Source organism: Bombina bombina, chromosome 2, assembly GCF_027579735.1.
Source record: "Bombina bombina isolate aBomBom1 chromosome 2, aBomBom1.pri, whole genome shotgun sequence".
NCBI lineage: Eukaryota > Metazoa > Chordata > Amphibia > Anura > Bombinatoridae > Bombina > Bombina bombina.
In genome coordinates this window covers 1153017890-1153039990 of record NC_069500.1, presented here as the reverse complement: position 1 = coordinate 1153039990, position 22101 = coordinate 1153017890, and the positions used below count along the sequence as shown (strand labels likewise).

At 35.3% G+C, this 22101-nt stretch overlaps 1 protein-coding gene across 1 annotated transcript in view; it reads right to left on the bottom strand.

Moving 5' to 3' along the window:
• Nucleotides 1–22101, bottom strand: part of GALNTL6 (polypeptide N-acetylgalactosaminyltransferase like 6) — a 1706608-nt gene that overhangs the window by 1177552 nt on the left and 506955 nt on the right.

Below are 22101 nucleotides of genomic sequence, written 5' to 3'. Positions count from 1 at the left end.
GCATTCATCTTGTTATCAATTTTCACAAGATTCTCCATGCCTTTAGAGCTCACACACCCCCAAAACATCAGTGAGCCACCACCATGCTTTACAGCGGAGATGGTATTCTTTTTGCTATAGGCCTTGTTGACCCCTCTCCAAAAATAGTACTTATAGTTGTGACCATAAAGCTCTATTTTGGTCTCATCACTCCAAATTACAATGTGCCAGAAGCTGTGAGGCATGTCAAGGTGTTGTCTGGCATATTGTAACTGGGCATTTTTGTGGTAATGGTGCAGCAAAGGCTTCTTTCTGGCAACTCGACCCTGCAGCCCATTATTGTGCCAGTATCGTCGTTTGTGCTCCTTGAAACAACCACAGCAATCCAGAGCAGCCTGTATTTCTCCTAAAGGTTACCTGTGGGTTTTTCTTTGTATCCAGAACAATTCTTCTGGCAGTTATGGCTGATTTTTTTCTTGGTCTACTTCACCTTGGCTTGGTATCAAGAGATCCCTTCCACTTCTTAATGAGTGATTGAACAGTACTGACTGGCATTTTAAAGGCTTTGGATATTTTTTTATATCATTTTCCATCTTTATAAAATTCCATTACCTTGTGACGCAGGTCTTTTGACAGTTCTTTTCTGCTCCCTGTGGCTCAGTATCTAGCCTGTCTAGTGCATCCACGAGTGAGCTAACAAACTCATTGACAGACACTAATTGCAATTTAAAAAAGCCACAGATGTGGGAAATTAACCTTTAATTGCCATTTTAAACTGTATGTGTCACCTTGTGTGTAACAAGGCCAAATATTCAAAGGTATGTAAACTTTTGATCAGGGTCATTTGGCAGATTTCTGTTGTCATTATGATTTAAAAAGGAGTAAAAAAAACTATGTGATAATAAATGGCTTCATATGATCACTATCTCTAAATAAAATACATTATCAGTCATATTTCAATGCCAAAATGTGTACAAAAAAAGGTTGACTCTTTCATTGTTATGAAATCTTGAGACTCTCTGCCACTTTCTGGTCCATAAAGCAACCATTTGCCACATAATTCACAATAGCTCTCATCTCATGACTGTTTCTCCCACTGTAACAAGACAGGGATGGATAAGAGGGATGATACTGGTTGGATGACTGAGAGCAACATCTTAGTTACGGGTGGCTTACCTCCTGCTCTATTTTTTTCTGGCTGGACAATCAGCAAGCAGGTGACCAGACTTCCAACAGTAGATGCAAAATTTAAGGGAAAATCTTCTATTCGTCTCTGCATAAGAAATAGGTCAGTGTATAAACCCTATTTGCATTGGTTCCTCACAGTCCATAAGAGAAGTGGAAGATACTGTAACATCTGGTAAAGGCCCAGGGCCCATTGTTTGCAATGAACAAATCAAACAAAAGCAATTGAAATAGCTCCACACAATAAATGCAACTTTTAAGGAATTCTGCAGTCTTAAAATTATTCAACCCCCTTTATAGAATACCTCACAACAGCACAAATATGCAAAACAGGTGTTGTCTCAAGCACAAGTGATGCAACTAATCAAGGGCTTTATTAGTTTCACCAGGTGAAACCAGTCAAAAGAATGGTCCAAAAAGTTAAGATAAGAGATCATTGCCCTTCACAAACAAGGAACAAGATACAAACATATAGTGATGGCACTGAGTGTTCCTAGAGACACAGTTGGAAGCAATATCTGGTGGGATTTGAAGAAGGTGATTGCAGCACCAAAAACCAAGAATATTACTGAACTGAAGGCCATTGCTTAGAAGGAATGGGTGAAGATTCCTCAGGAATGCTGCCAGAAGCTGGTATCTGGCTATGCATCTCATTTGCAGCAGGTCATAACAGCAAAAAGGTGCTCTACTAAGTACTAAAGATGCTTGCTATGAAGGGGTTGAATACTTTTGAGACTGCAGAATTAATTTAAAAGTTGCATTTTCAGTTGAATTTGGGGAAACCACTTGAAGTATTTTTTGTGTTAAAGAGACATTATACACTCATTTTTTCTTTGCATATATGTTTTGTAGATGATCTATTTATATAGCCCATAAAGTTTTATTTTACAAAAAAATTATAGTTTTACTTATTTTTAAATAACATTGCTCTGATTTTCAGACTCCTAACCAAGCCCCAAAGTTTTATTTTAATACCGTCAGCTACCTTCTCCAGCTTGCTCCTTTGTGTAAAGGGTCTTTTCATATGCAAAAGAAGGGGGGGGGGGTCTTATTTCCCTCTTGCAATGGGCTTTCCAGCTAACTTTTCAACAGAGCTAAACTGAGAGTTTCTTTAAACCGTTTTATACTGGATTTTTATATCAGTATCTGGGCATCTGGTTCTTTATAGTAGTGTCTATTACACGCAGTTATATGAAAATGAGTGTATACTGTACCTTTAAGCTATTTCAATTGCTTTTGTTTTATTTGTTCATTGCAAACAGCTGAAACCTGATTTACTATGCGTATTGAATAATATTGTTTACAACTATATATATATATATATATATATATATATATATATATATATATATATATATATATATAGTGCATTGAAACTGTTGCAGTTAAGTAGCTGAAAACCAGTACAATTATTTTTATGCAATATTCATATTTAATAAAGTGTTTAACTGTGTATATACTGTACAAATTACACTTTCCAATATTCTATACATATGGGAATATGTTCTAAGTGTTTTTAAATAGATATTACTTTATATAGCATAGATATCTACTGTATATCTATCTATAAATGTATTTATATCTATCTATAAATATATATATATATATATATATATATATATATATATTAGCACTTCACTCAGATTCTAACCCTTTATTAGTTATAACTTGTAGTTGTAAAAGGGACAGTAAAGTCAAAAACTTTGATGATTCTTCTATTCTATTCTATTATCCTTTGTTGAAAAGGTAGGCTCAAGAGCAGCAGTTCTCTACTGGGAGATAGATGCTTATTTACTGCTGCACATATAGATCTCTTGTCATTGGCTCACCCTGTGTGTAAAATTGTAAGCTCTATCTGAATCATTAAAAAAAAAAAAAGTTCCCTTTAAAGTTTTAAAGCTGTCACTTCACAAAATCCCCTATTGGTGTCAGTTTAACACACAGGCTACATATAGTCTACCTCTGCAGTCTATTTAAAAAATATTTTTTTTATTAATAGTAATAATAATAATAATAATAAAATAATATATATATATATATATATATATATATATATATATATATATATATATATATATATATATATTCTTTAAGTGGGCAACTCATTTTGGTCTCACCTTTAAAATGGCATTATTTCTTTCATGTAATTGGCAAGAGTCCATGAGCTAGTGACGTATGGGATATACAATCCTACTAGGAGGGGCAAAGTTTCCCAAAGCTCAAAATGCCTATAAATACACCCCTCACCACACCCACAATTAAGTTTTACAAACTTTGTCTCCCTATGGAGGTGGTGAAGTAAGTTTGTGCTTGATTTTCTTCTGTGATATGCGCTTCTCAGCATTTTGAAGCCCGATTCCTCTCAGAGTACAGTGAATGTCACAGGGATGTGAAGGGAATATCACCTATTGAATTCTATGGTTTTCCTTGCGGGAAATCGTTTCATAGGTTCTCTGTTATTGATTGTAGAGATTAATCTCCTACCTCCCTTTTCAGATCGAAGATATACTCTCATATTCCATTGCCTCTACTGATAACTGTTTCAGTACTGGTTTGGCTATCTGCTATATGTGGATGGGTGTCTTTCGGTAAGTATGTTTTCATTACTTAAGACACTCTCAGCTATGGTTAGGCACTTTATGTATTAATGTAAAGTTCTAAATATATGTATTGTACTTATATTTGCCATGAGTCAGGTTTATGTATATTTCCTTTTGCAGACTATCAGTTTGAAAATTGTGAAAACATATTTAGAAAGTAATTTTTTCTTACCTGGGGTATAGTCTTTTTTTCAAAACTGACTGTTTTCATTCATTTTCGCGGGCAAAATTAGGCTTGCAAGGCCGCAAAATACTAATATTTATTGCGTCATTCTTGGTGCAAGAATGTTTTGGCGCGAAGGTACATTGGGTGATGCAAATTCGCCATTTTCAGTTTCTTAGTTGATGCCAGGTTCCTTGCACAAGGTTGTGTCAGCCATTTGTTAGCGCCAAAAAATTTAATTTTGCGCTGCGCGTCATACTTGGCGCCAAGTAATTTATTTATTTAAACTCCACTTCCTATATGCCTCTTGCCTTTTTCTATGTTCAGAGGGCTATGCTGTTTGCATTTTTGTCCCATTCCTGAAACTACCATGTAAGGAAATTGATCATTTTGCTTTATATGTTGTTTTTTCTCTTACATTTGCAAGATGTCTCAATCTGATCCTGTCTCAGAAACCACTGTTGCATTCCTGCTGTCTGATAACAGTTCTACCAAAGATAAGTGTGTCTGTTGTAAGTTAGTGGAGATTATATCTCCAGCGGTAGTATGTTACAATTATCATGATAAGCTTTTACATGCAGAGAATGTATCCATCAGTACTAGTACAATGTCTGTTGTTTCTTCAACATCTAATGTACATGATATCCCTGTGATAAGATTTTATTGCTGATGCGATTCAGAAGACTTTGTCTGCTATTCCGCCTTCTAATAAACGTAAAAGGTCTTTTAAAACTTCTCATAAGGTTGATGAAATTTCAAATGCCTGACAACATACTGATTTATCCTCCTCTGATGAGGATCTATCTGATTCAGAACATCCTACCTCAGATATTGACACTGACAAATCTACTTATCTCTTTAAGATGGAGTATATTTGTTCCTTGTTTAAAGAGGTGTTGATTACTTTGGATATTGAGGAACCTAGTCCTCTTGATATCAAAACTAGTAAACATTTAAATTCTGTTTATAAACCTCCTGTGGTTACTCCAGAGGTTTTTCCAGTTCCTGATGCTATTTCTGATATGATTTCAAAGGAATGGAATAGGCCTGGTACTTCTTTTATTCCTTCTGCTAGGTTTAAAAAGTTGTTTCCTTTGGCAGCAATTAGATTGGAGTTTTGAGAAAAATCCCCAAAGTTGATGGGGCTATCTCTACTCTTGCCAAATGTACTACTATCCCTATGGAAGATAGTACTTCCTTTAAGGACCCTTTAGATAGGAAACTTGAATCTTATCTAAGGAAAGTTTATTTATATTCTGGCTATCTTCTCAGGCCTGCCATTTCTATGGCTGATGTTGCAGCTGCATGAACTTTTTGGTTGGAATGTTTGGCACAACATGAAACAGATACTGATTTGTCTAGCATTGCTCGCTTGCTTCAACATGCTAATCATTTTATCTGTGATGCTATTTTTGATATCATCAAAATTGATGTTAAATCTGTCTTTATCTATTTTAGCTAGAAGAGCTATGTGGCTCAAATATTGGAATGCTGCCATGGTATCTAAGTCTAGATTACTATCTCTTTCTTTCCAAGGTAACAATTTATTTGGCTCTCAGTTGGCTTCAATTTTTGTTCTTTACAACAGAATAAGGAACAGAAAGCCAATCCTTCCCCCAAAGAATCTGGTTCCAATTGGAAACCCTCTTTAAGTTGGAATAAATTCAAGCCTTTAAAGAAACCAAAGTCAGCCTCCAAGTCTGCATAAAGGTTCGGCCCTCATTCCAGCTCAGCTGGTGGGGGGCAGATTAAAATTTTTCCAAAATATTTGGGCAGATTCTGTCTAAAATCAATGGATTCAGAGCATTGTCTCTTAAGGGTATCGAATAGGATTCAGAGTAAGACCTCCTGTGAGAAGACTTTTTCTCTCTCGCGTTCCAGAAAATCCAGTAAAGACTCAGGCTTTTCTGAAGTGTGTTTCAGATCTAGAGCTTTCAGGGGTAATTATATCAGTTCTGTTTCAGGAACAGGGTCTGGGGTTTTATTCAAATCTAGTCATTGTCCCAAAGAAAGAAAATGTATTCAGGCCAGTTCTGGATCTAAAAATTTTGAACCATTTTGTAAGAGTGGCAACTTTCAAAATGGTGACTATAAGGACTATTCTGCCTTTTGTTCAGCAAGGTCATTATATGTCCACGATAGACTTACAGGATGCATATCTTCATACTCCGATTCATCCAGACCACTATCATTTTCTGAGATTCTCTTTTCTAGAAAAGCATTACCAATTTTTCGCTCTTCCATTTGGCCTAGCGACAGCTCTAAGAATTTTTTCAGAGAACAGGGTATTGTGGTGTTTCCTTATTTGGACGATATCTTGGTACTAGCTCAGTCTCACACAAGTCAACTAGTGTTGTTTCTTCAAAGACATGGTTGGAGGATCAATTTACCAAAAAGTTCATTGTTTCCTCAGACAAGGGTATCCATTTTAAGTTTCCAGATAGATTTAGTGTCCATGACTCTAACAGAAAAGAGACAAATGAAATTGGTTTCAGCCTGTCAGAACCTTCAGTCTCAATCATTCCCTTCAGTGGCTAAGTGCATGGAAGTTTTAGGTCTCATGACTGCCACATCGGATGCGACCCCCTTTGCTCATTTTCATATGAGACCTTTCCAGCGATTTCATATGAGACCTCTCCAGCTTTGCATGCTGAATAAATGGTGCAGGAATTATACAAACATATCACAATTAATGTCCTTAAATCCCAATGTTCAATTTTCTCTGACTTGGTGGTTAAATCACCAAGGGGACTCTTTTGTTCCTCCAGCCTGGACTGTAATCACAGCAGATGCAAGTCTTTCAGGTTGGGGAGCTATCTGGGGATCTCTGACAACACAAGGGGTTTGGAAATCTCAAGAGGCGAGGTTACCAATCAATATTTTGGAACTCTGTGCTATTTTCAGGGTTCTTCAGGTTTGGCCTCTGTTGAAGAGAGAATCATGCATTTGTTTTAGACAGACAATATCACAACTGTGGCATATGTCAATCATCCGGGTGGGACTCGCAGTCCCCTAGCTATGAAAGAAGTATCTTGGATACTTTCTTGGGCGGAATCCAGCTCTTGTCTAATTTCTGTGGTACATAGCCAAGGTGTAGACAATTGGGAAGCATATTATCTCAGCCATCAGACTTTACATCCGGGGGAGTGGTCTCTCCATCCAGATGTGTTTTTTCAGATTGTTCAGATGTGGGTTTTCCAGAAATAGATCTGATGGCTTCCCATCTAAATAAGAAACTTCCCAGGTACCTGTCCAGGTCCAGGGATCCTCAGGCAGAGTCGGTGGATGCTTTAGCAGTTCCTTGGTTTTACCAACCTGCTTATATCTTCTTGCCACTAGTTCTACTTCCAAGAGTGATCTCCAAGATCATCATGGAACATTTGTTTGTGTTTCTGATAGCACCAGCATGGCCTCACAGGTTCTGGTATTTGGACCTTGTCTGGATGTCCAGTTGTCAACCTTGGCCACTTCCTTTAAGACCAGACCTTCTGTCTCAAGGACCATTTTTCATCAGGATCTGAAATCATTGAATTTGAAGGTATGGAAATTGAACGCTTAGTGCTTAGTCATAGAGGTTTCTCTGACTCAGTGATCGATACTATGTTACAGGCTCATAAATCTGTTTCTAGGAAGATTTATTATTCAGTTTGGAAGACTTATATTTCATGGTGTTCTTCTCATAAATTCTCCTGGCATTCTTTCGGAATTCCTAGAGTTTTACAGTTTCTTCAGGATGGTTTGGATAAAGGTTTGTCTGCAAGTTCCTTGAAGGGACAAATCTCTGCTCTTTCTGTTTTATTTTTACAGAAAGATTGCTAAGCTTCCTGATATTCACTGTTTTGTTCAGGCTTTGGTCTGTATCAAGCCTGTCATTAAATCAATCTCTCCTCCTTGGAGTCTTAATTTGGTTTTGAAAGCTTTGCAGACTTCTCCTTTTGAGCCTATGCATTCTTTGGATATGCTAGAAGAGTTTCTGAATTATCTGCTCTTTCTTGTGAGTCACCTTTTCAGATTTTTCATCAAGATAAGGCAGTTTTGCGGACTTCATTTAAATTCTAACAACATTAATAGGGGAATAGTTGTCCCCTCTTTGTGTCCTAATCCTAAGAATTCTTTGGAGAGATCCTTACATTCTCTGGATGTTGTAAGATCTTTGAAATATTATGTCGAAGCTACTAACGATTTCAGGAAAACTTCTAGTCTATTTGTTGTCTTTTCTGGTTCTAGGAAATGTCAGAAAGGTTTAGCCATTTCCTTGGTATCTTGGTTAAAGCCTTTGATTCATAAGACTTATTTGGAGTCGGGTCATTCTACTAGATCAGTCTCCACTTCGTGGGCTTTTAAGAATGAAGCTTCAGTTGATCAGATTTGCAAAGCAGCGACTTGGTCTTCTTTGCATACATTTACTAAATTCTACCGTTTTGATGTATTTGCTTTTTCGGAAGCAGTTTTTGGTAGAAAAGTTCTTCAGGCAGCTTTTTCAGTTTGATTCCTCTGCTTATGTTTTAAATTTTTTCTTTTCGATTATTAGCAAAACTTATTTTTTTGGTTGTGGATTTAATTTTTTCAGCGGAAAATGGCTGTTTTTATTTGGACTCTTGCCAATTACATGAAAGAAAAGAACTACAGAAAGAACTTACCTGATAAATTTATTTCTTTCATATTGGCAAGAGTTCATGAGACCCACCCTTTTTATGGTGGTTATGTTTTTTGTATAAAGCACAATTATATTTCCATTTCCTTTTTTTGATGCTTTTTACTCCTTTTTTCTATCACCCCACTACTTGGCTATTCTTAAACTGAATTGTGGGTGTGGTGAGGGGTGTATTTATAGGCATTTTGAGGTTTGGGAAAATTTGCCCCTCCTGGTAGGATTGTATATCCCATACGTCACTAGTTCATGGACTCTTGCCAATATGAAAGAAATTAATTTATCAGGTGCATTCTTAGATAAATTATGTTTTTACATAAAAATGTCACCATTATAATGACCATCCGGCCCCACTTATTCTATTACCTTTTTTCTCAGCATTTCAAAGACAGATCGTGCAGCCAATATCAAGCACACTACAAGCTGTACATTTAGAAATCAGTTAAAATATAGTATTTCATTGAGGTTAAAATGGTTAAATCAATGTTTCTTCATTATATTAATTCGATAATGATAACTGATCTTAAAAATCACTTAAAAAAAACAATATATATATATATATATAGTTGCATGATTTAGATCCACAGAGTATAAAAGTTTTATTGGCAAAGCAGAAAAATCAGTTGTAGACATTTTTTATTACACTTCATGGTAGAATTGGCTGTACATGCACATGCGAGTGAAGTATTTTTGTCATGTGAACCTGCAAATTAGTAAGCAAATTGGCTTTTAGATTTGTTTCTAAGCTCTTCTGCTACCTTAAGATGTCTTATTTAAAAAAAAAAAAAAAAATGTTCTTTTTTAATTCAAAAGCTATGACTATCGCAATAGTTTATTTTACAGAATCCTATAGTGATCTCTTGATATTTTCAACTGTCTCCAATATATAAAATATAGCAAAATAATAAAATGTGAATGCAGTCAATACCCAACCAAGATATTGCTAAGGCAAATAAAAAGACATTTTATTTATAAATTGTGTGTGTGTGTATATATTCAAATTTGACTAATAGCTCAATCTATTTATGTCCGCTGTTGCTGCCTTAATTTATCAAAAATGTACTTATTGTCACCAGCATCATTTCTGATGTGAGTTATAGGGGACTGTTGATAACTTTGGATTCTTTGTTGACGGAAATATTATAATATATCAAGCTTATATACTGTGTATGTCTATCTACATATATACGTCTATATTCAGTGCATTTCATAACACGTAAGCCCATTAGCCAATTTGACTTTGATGCCATCCACTTCTCTCTTCATTAAAGTTAATCTTTGAGGTAATGTATTATTAGATTTTATTTCAATTTGGTGTTCTTTAGTGACATTAATATTAAATAATGATGGAAATTAAATTTAAAAACTTTATTATATAGATGAGAAAATAATGGTGGTGTTATGGGCTCTTTCCTGATTCTGTATTTGTTTTAGTCTTCTCCATCTAATAACGCAAAAAAATAGTTGACGAGAGTAAGCACACTTTTGTTGTATCAAAAGTAAAACTGAAAAAGATAGCTGTGTTAGCCCTTTTTATAGGTGAGGTTGTTTAGTGTCTTGTAGCGTCTTGTGGCCCGTTGACTTCTATGGTATTCACAAGCTTATTGAAAGGCATGTCCACGGCATCTTTCGAACAAGAAGAATGATTGAAAATTTAGAAATCGAGTGAACACACTATTGCGGTGGGTGAAATTTGAGCTAAGAAGGGAGAAATCAATTGCGGCAAAATTGAAAAGTAAGTAGGGATCTGCACTCTCACTGGCACAAATTAAACAACAACAAGGGTGCTGGATAGAATAATAGTTTGTTTTAAAAAAGCAATACAGACTGTACTGAAGGTTAACTTCATTAAAGGATCAAAGAACACTTCATGAAATCCAGCGAGTTCAGTCTGTATTGCTTTTATATATGTGTATAGATAATAGATAGATAGCTGGATAGATTGGTATATAGATAGATAGTTAGATAGTAAATAGATATACATACACAGTATATATATATATATATATATATATATATATACACACAGTATATATATATATATATATATATATATATATATATATATATATATATATATATACATACAAAAAAGACTCTTCTCTCCTTTTCAAAGTTTTTACATTTATTGGTTCCAACGTTTTGGCCCCAACCAGGGCCTTTGTCAAGGTAACATACAATGCAGACTGACACAATACTTATAACCTGTTAAGCAACTCCCCCAATAACTCACTCAGTTGATGCTCTATGACCCTGTGGTTCTTAGATTTTCTTAAGGTGGAATCTGAATGCTGCTTACTATGCTGCACACTGGAATTTTTCAATTCTCTATATATTCATAATATCTACGAAAGTCTGTTGGGGAATATTATGGTTTTTAGTAGATTATTGCTCAGCTATAAATTTCACCTAGTACACACTACTATAATAGCCCTTGGACTTAAGTTGCATTGTTTTAGTTCTGTATATATTTTTCAGCTCCTAATTTTTCCTGTATAGGTCATATCTTTATATTATAGACTAGGGAGCTACACATTTTGCTCTTGGCCCTGGGGTATAGGGCCCATGCCCCTGGGTCAGTGCCCTAATGTATCTTATGCCAAACAATTCCTTAACTGTTATACTACTAGTAACATTCCCAGTGGACAATATAAGCTTGGTGCTAAGGTTATGCTTGAGCTGCAAATATTTTTTTTTCTTCAGTAGATCTAAATGTTTAACGCTACTTATTATACGATAGTGGACTTTAGACTTTGTAACCTATATCATGCCAAATTGCTGTTCATTATTGTACCTAGCTAACTGAGTACGCTGAATGGTAGTATGTGTTATATCATTTATTCTATGCTTTTACATAAGGTTATTGTCCACTATATATGCCCATTTATACCTTACTTGACTAGTCCTAGCAGACTTGCAAACGTGATTTATATAACAATCATTCTGCTCCCCCCTAAATTTTTTCTTTATTTTATAAACATAGGAACGCAGATTCCCAAAGAAACTCCCCATCTATCATCAAAATATAGCATTTTACCTATAAGAAGTAGATATTTGTACTGAGCAGTTTGGATGAGCTGAGACAATTTAGCAGCATTTAACCTAGATTGTTGTGTATTGTCACTATCAGATACGAAGATAACTTTATCTAGTGTATATTATTTCCTATGCTCTCATTTGATCAGACCATTGTATGTTTTAATTAGATATGTTCATGGCGAAAAAATTTGGTTTGGTTTCGGTTCGGATTGATTCGGATTTTTTGAATTTCGGTTCGGATCGATTCGAATTCGGCAAAATTTGAATGAATTTGTTTCGGATTTATTCGGATTCGGATTTGAACACGACTCAAGGTAGGGAGATCTTCAGGGGCTTAGTGTTAGGTTTATTTAAGGGGGGTTTGGGTTAGAGTAGGGGTATGTGGGTAGTAATGTTGGGGGTGGTATTGTGTTTTTTTTTACAGGCAAAAGAGCTGTTTTCTTTGGGGCATGCCCCGCAAAAGGCCCTTTTAAGGGCTGGTAAGGTAATAGAGCTGTTAACTTTTGTAATTTAGTTTAGGGTAGGGAATTTTTTATTTTGGGGGGCTTTGTTATTTTATTAGGGGGCTTAGATTAGGTGTAATTAGTTTAAAATTCTTGTAATATTTTTTTATTTTTTGTAATTTAGTGTTTGGTTTTTTTTGTACTTTAGTTTAGTTTATTTAATTGTATTTAATTGTAAGTACTTGTAATTAATTTATTTAATTTATTTAATGATAGTTTAGTGTTAGGTTTAATTGTAACTTAGGTTAGGATTTATTTTACAGGTAATTTTGTAATTATTTTAACTAGGTAGCTATTAAATAGTAAATAACTATTTAATAGCTATTGTACCTAGTTAAAATAAATACAAAGTTGCCTGTAAAATAAATATAAATCCTAAAATAGCTATAATGTAACTATTAGTTATATTGTAGCTATATTTGGGTTTATTTTACAGGTAAGTATTTAGTTTTAAATAGGATTAATTTATTTAATTAATTTAATGATAGTGTAGTGTTAGGTTTAATTGTAACTTAGGTTAGGATTTATTTTACAGGTAAATTTGTATTTATTTTAGCTAGGTAGTTATTAAATAGTTATTAACTATTTAATAGCTATTGTACCTAGTTAAAATAAATACAAAGTTGCCTGTAAAATAAATATAAATCCTAAAATAGCTACAATGTAACTATTAGTTATATTGTAGCTATATTAGGGTTTATTTTACAGGTAAGTATTTCATTTTAAATAGGATTAATTTATTTAATTATAGTAAATTTATTTTGTTTTATTTAAATTATATTTAAGTTAGGGGGGTGTTAGGGTTAGACTTAGGTTTAGGGGTTAATAACTTTATTATAGTAGCGGCGATGTTGGGGGCGGGAGATTAGGGGTTAATAATTGTAGGTAGGTGGCGGCAATGTTAGGGAGGGCAGATTAGGGATTAATAAAATTTATTATAGTGTTTGCGAGGCGGGAGTGCGGCGGTTTAGGGGTTAATACATTTATTATAGTGGCGGCGATGTCCGGTCAGCAGATTAGGGGTTAATACTTGTAGTTAGGTTGCGGTGACATTGGGGGAGGCAGATTAGGGGTTAATAAATATAATATAGGGGTCGGCGATGTTAGGGACAGCAGATTAGGGGTTAATGCTTGTAGTTAGGTTGCGGCGACGTTGGGGGGGGCAGATTCGGGGTTAATACTATTTATTATAGGGTTTGCGAGGCGGGAGTGTGGCGGTTTAGGGGTTAATACATTTATTATAGTAGCGGCGAGGTCCGGTCGGCAGATTAGGGGATAATACTTGTAGTTAGGTTGCGGCGACATTGGGGGGAGCAGATTAGGGGTTACTAAATATTATGTAGGTGTCGGCGATTTTAGGGGCAGCAGATTAGGGGTACATAGCTATAATGTAGGTGGCGGCGGTGTCCGGAGCGGCAGATTAGGGGTTAATAAGATAATGCAGGTGTCAGCGATAGCGGGGGCAGCAGATTAGGGGTTAATAAGTGTTAGATTAGGGGTGTTTAGATTCGGGGTTCATGTTAGGGTGTTAGGTGCAAACTTAGTGTTTCCCCATAGGAAACAATGGGGCTGCGTTAAGAGCTGAACGCTGCTTTTTTGCAGGTGTTAGTTTTTTTTTCAGCCGAAACTGCCCCATTGTTTACTATGGGGGAATGCCGAATTTACCGAGCTAATTCGGATTTATTCGGTAGATACGGCAGCTAATTCGAATTCATTCGGTAGATTCAGAAGTATTTTAATTCGGAAATTTGAATCGATCCGAATCTCCGAATTTACTGAATTTTCCGAATTTCCGAATTAATCCGAAACGAATCGCACATGTCTAGTTTTAATATTGACAAACTTCTTGTTTTTGATATTACCCCTCCCTTATGTTTGTTCATATTATGTGCTCCCTGTCCTGGTGGTATGTACTAGGGGAGAGAGTACTATGCCTTGATAAGCTTCATAAAGATCCTAAATGGGATCTTATAATGTAAAAACCCTCCTGTTATTCTCTATAATAATTTCATTGGAGGTCTTAAATTGGCCTCATTTCTCTTAGGGAGGTGGAAAATCGGGGTTGAAAAGTTGATATTTTCTATTCTTTTCACACTTTCTTACAGGTATATTCCAGATTATTGACTGTAATTTGGTACTTTATTACTTTTACGCTTTTGTATTATGTTAATCATATGTTACATTTTGTTGTAGCACTGGATGCCTGATTTGTTCATGTTATTGTATACTGGATTTACTGTATGTTATTTTATTTCATCCTCAATAAAAACCATTAAAAAAAATAAAAATAAAAAAATAAAGTGAAATATTGGAGAAGTGGCTTAACAGGGTATAAGTATTGTGTCAGCCTGCATTGTATATTACCTTGTCAAAGGCTTAGGTTGGGGACAAAACGTAGGAACTAATAAATGTAAAAACTTAAGTCTTTTTTTGTATGCCTAGACACATTTATGACTCAGACTCTAAGAAGCCATGCTAGAGTGCTAACTTTAAATGGATATATATAAAGACAAAAACTAACAGCACCAATTCAATTCCTGGGAAGGTAAGGTGCAACATCTGTCGAAATTTAGATTGCTTCAATAATGGGAACAAATGTCCAAAATGTAGCAAAAGGTTTTTATGTAGCTAATCCCACTTATTAGTTTTGAATACAGTGTTGCAGAGATCCCATAAGGAAAGTCCTGTGTGTGCTGTGAAGAGATAGCTATATCTTGCTGAGGCAACCCGATGTAACCTCCACATGTGCGGAAAATCCGTAAAGAATGCTCAGTAAAAGTAGGTGATATCTGCTGAACCCCTTCCAAGCTGGGGATGGTAGCTTGCAAGGAGTATAAACAGATATTAAACCGTCATACCTGTAATATGCTTATTCTCTGTAAGTCAATGAAGACTCCTTAGAAAACCAAGACCGCTTCACCTGTATACACAGTAACTTCAGTACCTGCTGTGACTGCATTCGTTCCAGGAACGGGAAAACTTCAGTTACACGGGTGCCGATAGCTGAACCTCAATACTTCACTTGAATCCGGCTGGCATTGATAGACAAATAACGGGGGCTCAGCTGTAGTCCCCTGCAAAGGAAATAACCATGGCAGCTACGCGCGTTTAACCTGAAACGCTTTATCTGGCCTGTATGCTGTTCAGTCATTGTTCTGAACTTTATTAGCGTCATTTATCTATGCCCACTGGGTGAAATAAACTTTGTCTATTTTGTTAGAATATACATGTATGATAATAATACTCAATTTGTAAAACATGTTAATCATTGCATATTGTGAGTACATTTAACATAATTTGAAGTACATATAGAGTCAAATAAAGTAAATAAAGTAGTTGGACATTTGTTCACATTATTGAAGCAATTTCAATTTCGACAGCAATTGCCCTTTACCTTCCCAGGAAGTGTGTTATATGTTATATAAATATTGTTGAACCGGTTCACGTTTGATCATTATGCATGGTTTTTTTTTTGTTATCATCAGGTCACTGTACGTAGGATTTATTGATATTTCGCAGGTAGTAACACCTATGAATAAATTGACATTAACATGCTTACAGGTTTCTTTTTTAATTTGTGACATCTGCTTGAACCACTGCTTTTTTACTAATTTTTCTTGATAATTTGTCATGGTTTAGGAAAGTCTTTTTAATGGTCCACTATTTTTGGTGTTCCCTTTTTTTCTTTTCTGTAATATTTCAATTTGTACCGCTATTCCCGTGCACCTGCATTCTGCAAAATACTTGATAAAAGCAGAATGTAGTTGATTATCTATATATTTGAATTTGTGCTTTTAGTTTTTTTCTTTATTCATAATCTATTTGATCTTTATCTGAAAGGGATCTTTCTTTAACATAACGTGCACAATTGACATTTCATTGTTTACAACATTTAGAAATAGGCCCCACTATGGCAGGTTTCAATGAATCAGAATAGAAGTACGATATTAACAACACTTTTGCAATACCGTCAAAGGAAGGTGAAAATTTAAATACACAATCAGAACCCACAAGTACAAATATATACAAAAGTTTTAAAGATTATAAACAGAAATTACTAAAAGAACAAAAAATAAAATGCGAGATCTCTAGTTTAGAGACATACCTGGAGGCAGAAAGGATCCCAAGAGGACTACGCAGAAACAAGAAACCAGGTGCTAATCTAAGACAGTACAGTTACCATCAAGCCATCAGGCAAAGGTTATAATGTGGTGGTTTTAAAAAACACTGATTTTATACTTGAATGTAAGAAACAATTGGCTGATACCAAACATTATAAATTGTTAAAAACAAACCCTACAGGTGAATATCAATTACATATTGAGGCCATACTCCTGAAAGCCATGAAAGATGGCTTAATAAATAAAAAATAATTTGATTACTTATTAGTCAAATACCCTAGAGTACCGACTTTTTATACCATACCCAAATTACACAAAAACAAAATTCCTCCACCTGGACGACCAATCATATCCGGCCAAGGCAGTCTCACTGAAGGATTGTCCAATTATGTTGATTATTGCCTGAGACCCTTTTTGGTAACATTGCCATCTTACATTAAAGACACTCAGGATACTTTAAAGAAACTAGATGACATTGTGATGAATGACAATATACTTCTTGTTACTATTGATGAAGAGTCACTGTACTCGTCTATTCCCCATTAAAAAGGTACTCTAGCAGGAATAGAATATATTAAACAGAGATGTGCTAGATATGATGAGCACACTAATTTTGTTAAAATTCTATTCAATTTATTTTAGAACATAATTTCTTTGTGTACGATAACAAAATTTACCAGCAAATTTTAGGCACAGCTATAGGAACTTGTTGTGCCCCTACCTATGCTTTCCTCTACCTGGGGAAATGGGAAAATGATCACATATTTGACAATGAAAACATATATGGTAAATACATAGACATATTGCTCCGCTTAATTGACGATATTCTGGTCCTCTGGCATGGTACAGTTAATGAACTTAAAGACTTTATGAATAATCTTAATGACAATGACCTTAATTTGCAGTTTACCTATAATTGGAGTAAAACTGAAATTGACTTTTTGGACCTAAAGATTCAGTTGATAAACATACAATTTAAACACACACATATAGGAAACACACAACAGGGAACTCCTTACTTAGGGCAGATAGCCACTATCCTCATACTCTAATTAAGAATATACCAAAGGGCCAATATTTAAGTAACAGATGTAATTGTTCCCAACTGTCTAGTTTTAAACTAGAAGCAGAAACTCTTAAAATGAGATTTCTAGATAGGGGGTATTCAAAAAATAGCCTTTAAAAGCTTACTGGTCAGCTAGTAAACAAACAAGAGAAGAAATGTTGTATGCTTACAAATTGAACATAACAGAGTCTAAAATCAGATTTATCAGCCAATACAATAATAAATTAAATGATATCAGAGCAATAAAGCTGAAACAGTTGGATGTCCTTACTTTGGATAATGAAGTGAAATTAATAGTAGGGGACAGCCCCTCAATGACAGCAAGGAAAGCACCAAACTTGAAAGAAAAACTGGTATCTAGCCATTTTACCAGAAATGAGGATAGGAATTGGCTGATGAGAATAACCACGAAAGATGGTAATTACAAATGCAGAAAATGTTCTGTTTGCAAAAATATGCAACAAGGTTCACATTTTGTGGACAAATTGACAAATGTACACAAAGTAATTGGAAAAATTAACTGTAAAAGTGAGGAAGTTATTTATGTTGTATTCTGTAATTGCCCCATGTATTACATTCGGAAAACCTATAGGGAACTCAAAGAAAGAATCAAGGAACATAAAAGAAATATAAAAAATGAAATAAACACAAGCAGTGTAGCACGTCACTTTAAAACCTTCCATCAAAGTAATAAATGTGGTGACATTTTATCACTGGGATATTAAAATATAGCTCCCTGGCAATTCACATAGCTGGTTTTAAAATTGAATATTCAAGTAGTTATTTGGCCTAGTGTCTGTCTAAGAAGGACACTCCCAATAGCCTTTGAATGGCATTTGATAAACCACTCACTATTGAATTGGGGTATAAAAACTGGAACACCAAAATCTCTTCAATATTCCATCTCCTGATGAAAATGATGGCTGATGTTGGACACATTGGTGAACTTGGCTAAGTATATCCCTAGGATTATTTTGGCAGTATTGCACAAATTGGGGTTGTAGTAGAGTTGCCCTGTATTAATTATTTGGACTGTTTTGCTGTAAAATAGATGTGTATATATACAGTACCTGTAAATATTTATCTTATTATTAACATATATTAATTCCTAATAAACTCTTTGGAAACAATGGAGACCCTCTCATAGAGTTTATTTCACAACTAACAACTAATTAATAACCACAATAAGGAACATTTAAAATGTATGGGATTGGAAAAACTAAACCTGCAAGGTAGAGGAGGAGACGCTGATAAAATTTTACTCAAAAAAGAATGCAAGTGGAGCTTTAATTTAAAAGCATTAACCCCTTATGGTTTAAATGAGGAGATTAACTAGGCTCCCTTCCTTTTGGTTAACAGCCTGGATAAATATTGAAGAGGCCACCTGGATGAAGACTTCTCGCTGCCTGGATGAGGACTTCTCCTCTGGGGTGAAGATCTTTCAAGTGGGACTTCAAAAACTGTAAGTGGATTGTCAGGGGGTTAGTGTTAGGTTTTTTAATTTTTTTTGGGTGTTTTTTTTTTTAAAGTTTAGGGTTTGGGCATGTAAAAGAGCTAAATGCCCATCCAAATGCCCTTTTCAGGGCAATGGGTAGCTTAAGTTTTTTAGATAGTTTTTTTTGTTTTGTGGGTTTGGGGGGTGGGTATTTGTATTTTTTTTCTTTTCAAAAATAACTGATATCTTTAGGGCAATGCCCTACAAAATGCCCTTTTAAGGGCCATTGGTAGTTTATTCTAGATTATTTTTTTATTTTGGGGTGTTTTTAATGGGTATCAGAATAGGAATAATTTTTATTATTTTTGATAATTTGTTTGTTATTTTGTGTAATTTATTTTTTTAGGGTGTGGTTTTTTTGGAAGCAAAAGAGCTGTTTAACTTAGGGCAATGCCCTATAAAAGGCCCTTTTAAGGGCCCCCCAAAAGGCCCTTGGTAGTTTGGGGGTGGGGGGTTGTATACTGTTAGGGGTGTTTGTTTTTTTGTAGCAAAAGAGCTGTTTAACTCAGGGCAATGCCCACAAAAGGCCTGGGGGTGGGCCTTGGGGGTGTTTTTTTTTTTTTTTTTTAAAAGGGCATTAGAATAGGAATATATATTTTTTTTTGATAATTTCGTTGTTTTTTTAATGGTAGGTTTTTTATTTTTTGTTATGGTAGATTTTTTTATTTTTTGTGATTTTAGTGTTTTTTTATTTTTTGTAATGTTAGGTTTTAGTGTAAAGTAGCTTAGGTTTTTTTTTCACAGATAAGTTTCTATTTATTTTAACTAGTTAGTTAGTAAATGGTTAATAACTATTTACTAACTAGTTTACCTAGTTAAAATCAATATAAACTTACGTGTGAAATAAAAATAAAACCTAAGCTAGCTACAATATAACTATTAGTTATATTGTAGCTAGCTTAGGTTTTATTTTACAGGTAAGTATGTATTTAGTTATACTAAATAGGTATTATTTAGTTAATAATTGTAAATTTAATTTAGATCGATTTAAATTATGTTAAAGTTAGAGGGTGTTAGGGTTAGGGCTAGGTTTAGGGGTAGGTGTAGGGGTTAATAGTTTAATTTAGGTTGTTGCAATGTGGGGGGCTGGCATTTTAGGGGTTAATAGGTTTATTTAGTGATAGTGATGTGGGAGACCAGAAGTTTAGGGGTTAAAAACTTTATTTAGTTGTGGCAATGTCAGGAGCGGCGGAATAGAGGTTGATAACTTTAATATAGTGGTGGCGATGTTGGGGTGCAGCGGAATAGGGGTTAATAACTTTAGTATAGTGGCAGCGATATCGGGAGCAGCAGATTAGGGGTTAATAGATTTATTTAGGTGGCGGCGATATCGGGAGCGGCAGATTAGGGGTTAATAACATTACGTAGGTGCAAGCGATGTCGGGGGCAGCAGATTAGGGGTTTATGTTAGGGTGTTAGGTTTACACGTTAGTTTTCTTTCCCCATAGACATCAATGTTGCTGCATTATGGAGCTTTTCATTCGCGTGTTAGACTTTTTTCTGACCGGCTCTAACTATTGATGTCTATGGGGAAAGCGTGCACGAGCACATCAAAACAGCTCTTGTATTTTGGTGCGGTATAGAGCTTAAAGGCACCACACCGCATACACAAGCCAGGTTTTTTAAAACTTGTAATGGCTGCGCTATAGGGGTTTAAATAATGCAACTTTTGCTGCGTTCGTTAATTTCCCTATAGCGCTTAAAACTTGTAATCTAGCTGTAAGTTTGGACACTAATTCTAAACACGTTCACAACAATTTATTTCAAAATGCTTGCTTGCACCTACATTTTGAACTTGTAAAAAGGAATTTGCCTTTGTGACCATTAGTTCAATAATTTAGACTCAAGCACTGTTTACACTTAGCATGCATGAAGGTGAGCCCCCTATAAAAATCTGGTCATAAAGGTGCAATTTAATTTTACTGTCTTCTAGGCAGATACAATATTGCAAGGGAGTCGATTTATGCTTTACAGTTGAAGTTCTTTTAAAGTCCAATACAGGTAGCCCTCAGTTTACGCTGGGGTTAGGTTCCAGAAAGAATGGTTGTAAATTGAAACCCAGTTTATAATGTCAATGGGAAGTGAGGGAGTTAGGTTCCAGGCCCCTCTCAAAATTGTCATAAGTAACACCTAATACATTATTTTGAAAGCTTTGAAGACTTTAAATCTAAACAGCATTATAAACCTATTAAAATAATCACACAACACAGACTATATCATCAAACTAAGTTTAATGAACAAAAACATTTGCTAAAAAGCATTATAAACCTAATAGAATAATCACACAACCCAGAATATATCATCAAACTAACGGCTAGATTATGAGTTGTGCGTTAGGGTAAAAAAAGCAGCGTTCAAGAGGTCCTAACGCTGTTTTTTTACGCCCGCTGGTATTACGAGTCTTGAAGGTTTAGGGTTACCGCACACTTCTTTGGCCTTATCGCAAAACGACTTACGTAAACTTTGTAAAGTCATTTTTCTATGGGACTTCCATAGCGCTGGTATTATGAGTCTGTCCTGGGAGGCCAAAAAGTGAGCGGTACACCCTACCCTGTCAAGATTCTACCTAGTTAAAATAAATACAAACTTGCCTGTAAAATAAAAATAAACCCTAAGATAGCTACAATGTAACTATTAGTTATATTGTAGCTATCTTAGGGTTTATTTTACAGGTAAGTATTTAGTTTTAAATAGGAATAATTTAGTTAATGATAGTAATTTTTATTTAGATTTATTGCAATTATATTTAAGTTAGGGGGTGTTAGGGTTATACTTAGGTTTAGGGGTTAATAGCTTTAATATAGTGGCGGCAACATTGGGGGTGGCAGATTAGGGGTTAATAAATGTAGGTAGGTTGCGGCGACATTGGGGGCGGCAGATTAGGGGTTAATAAATTGTATGTAGGTGTCGGCCATGTTGGGGGCAGCAGATTAGGGGTTAATACATATAATGTAGGTGGCGGCGGTGTCCGGAGCAGAAGATTAGGGATTAATAATTATAATGCAGGTGTCTGCGATGTCGGGGGTGGCAGATTAGGGTTAATAAGTGTAAGATTAGGTGTCATTAGACTCGGGGTTCATGTTAGGGTGTTAGGTGTAGACATAACTTTTATTTTCCCATAGGAATCAATGGGGCTGCGTTAAGGAGTTTTACGCTGCTTTTTTGCAGGTGTTAGACTTTTTCTCACCCGGCTCTCCCCGTTGATTCCTATGGGGAAATCGTGCACGAGCACGTACCACAAGCTCACCGCTGACTTAAAGGGCCACTAAACCCAAAATCTTTCTTTCATGATTCAGATA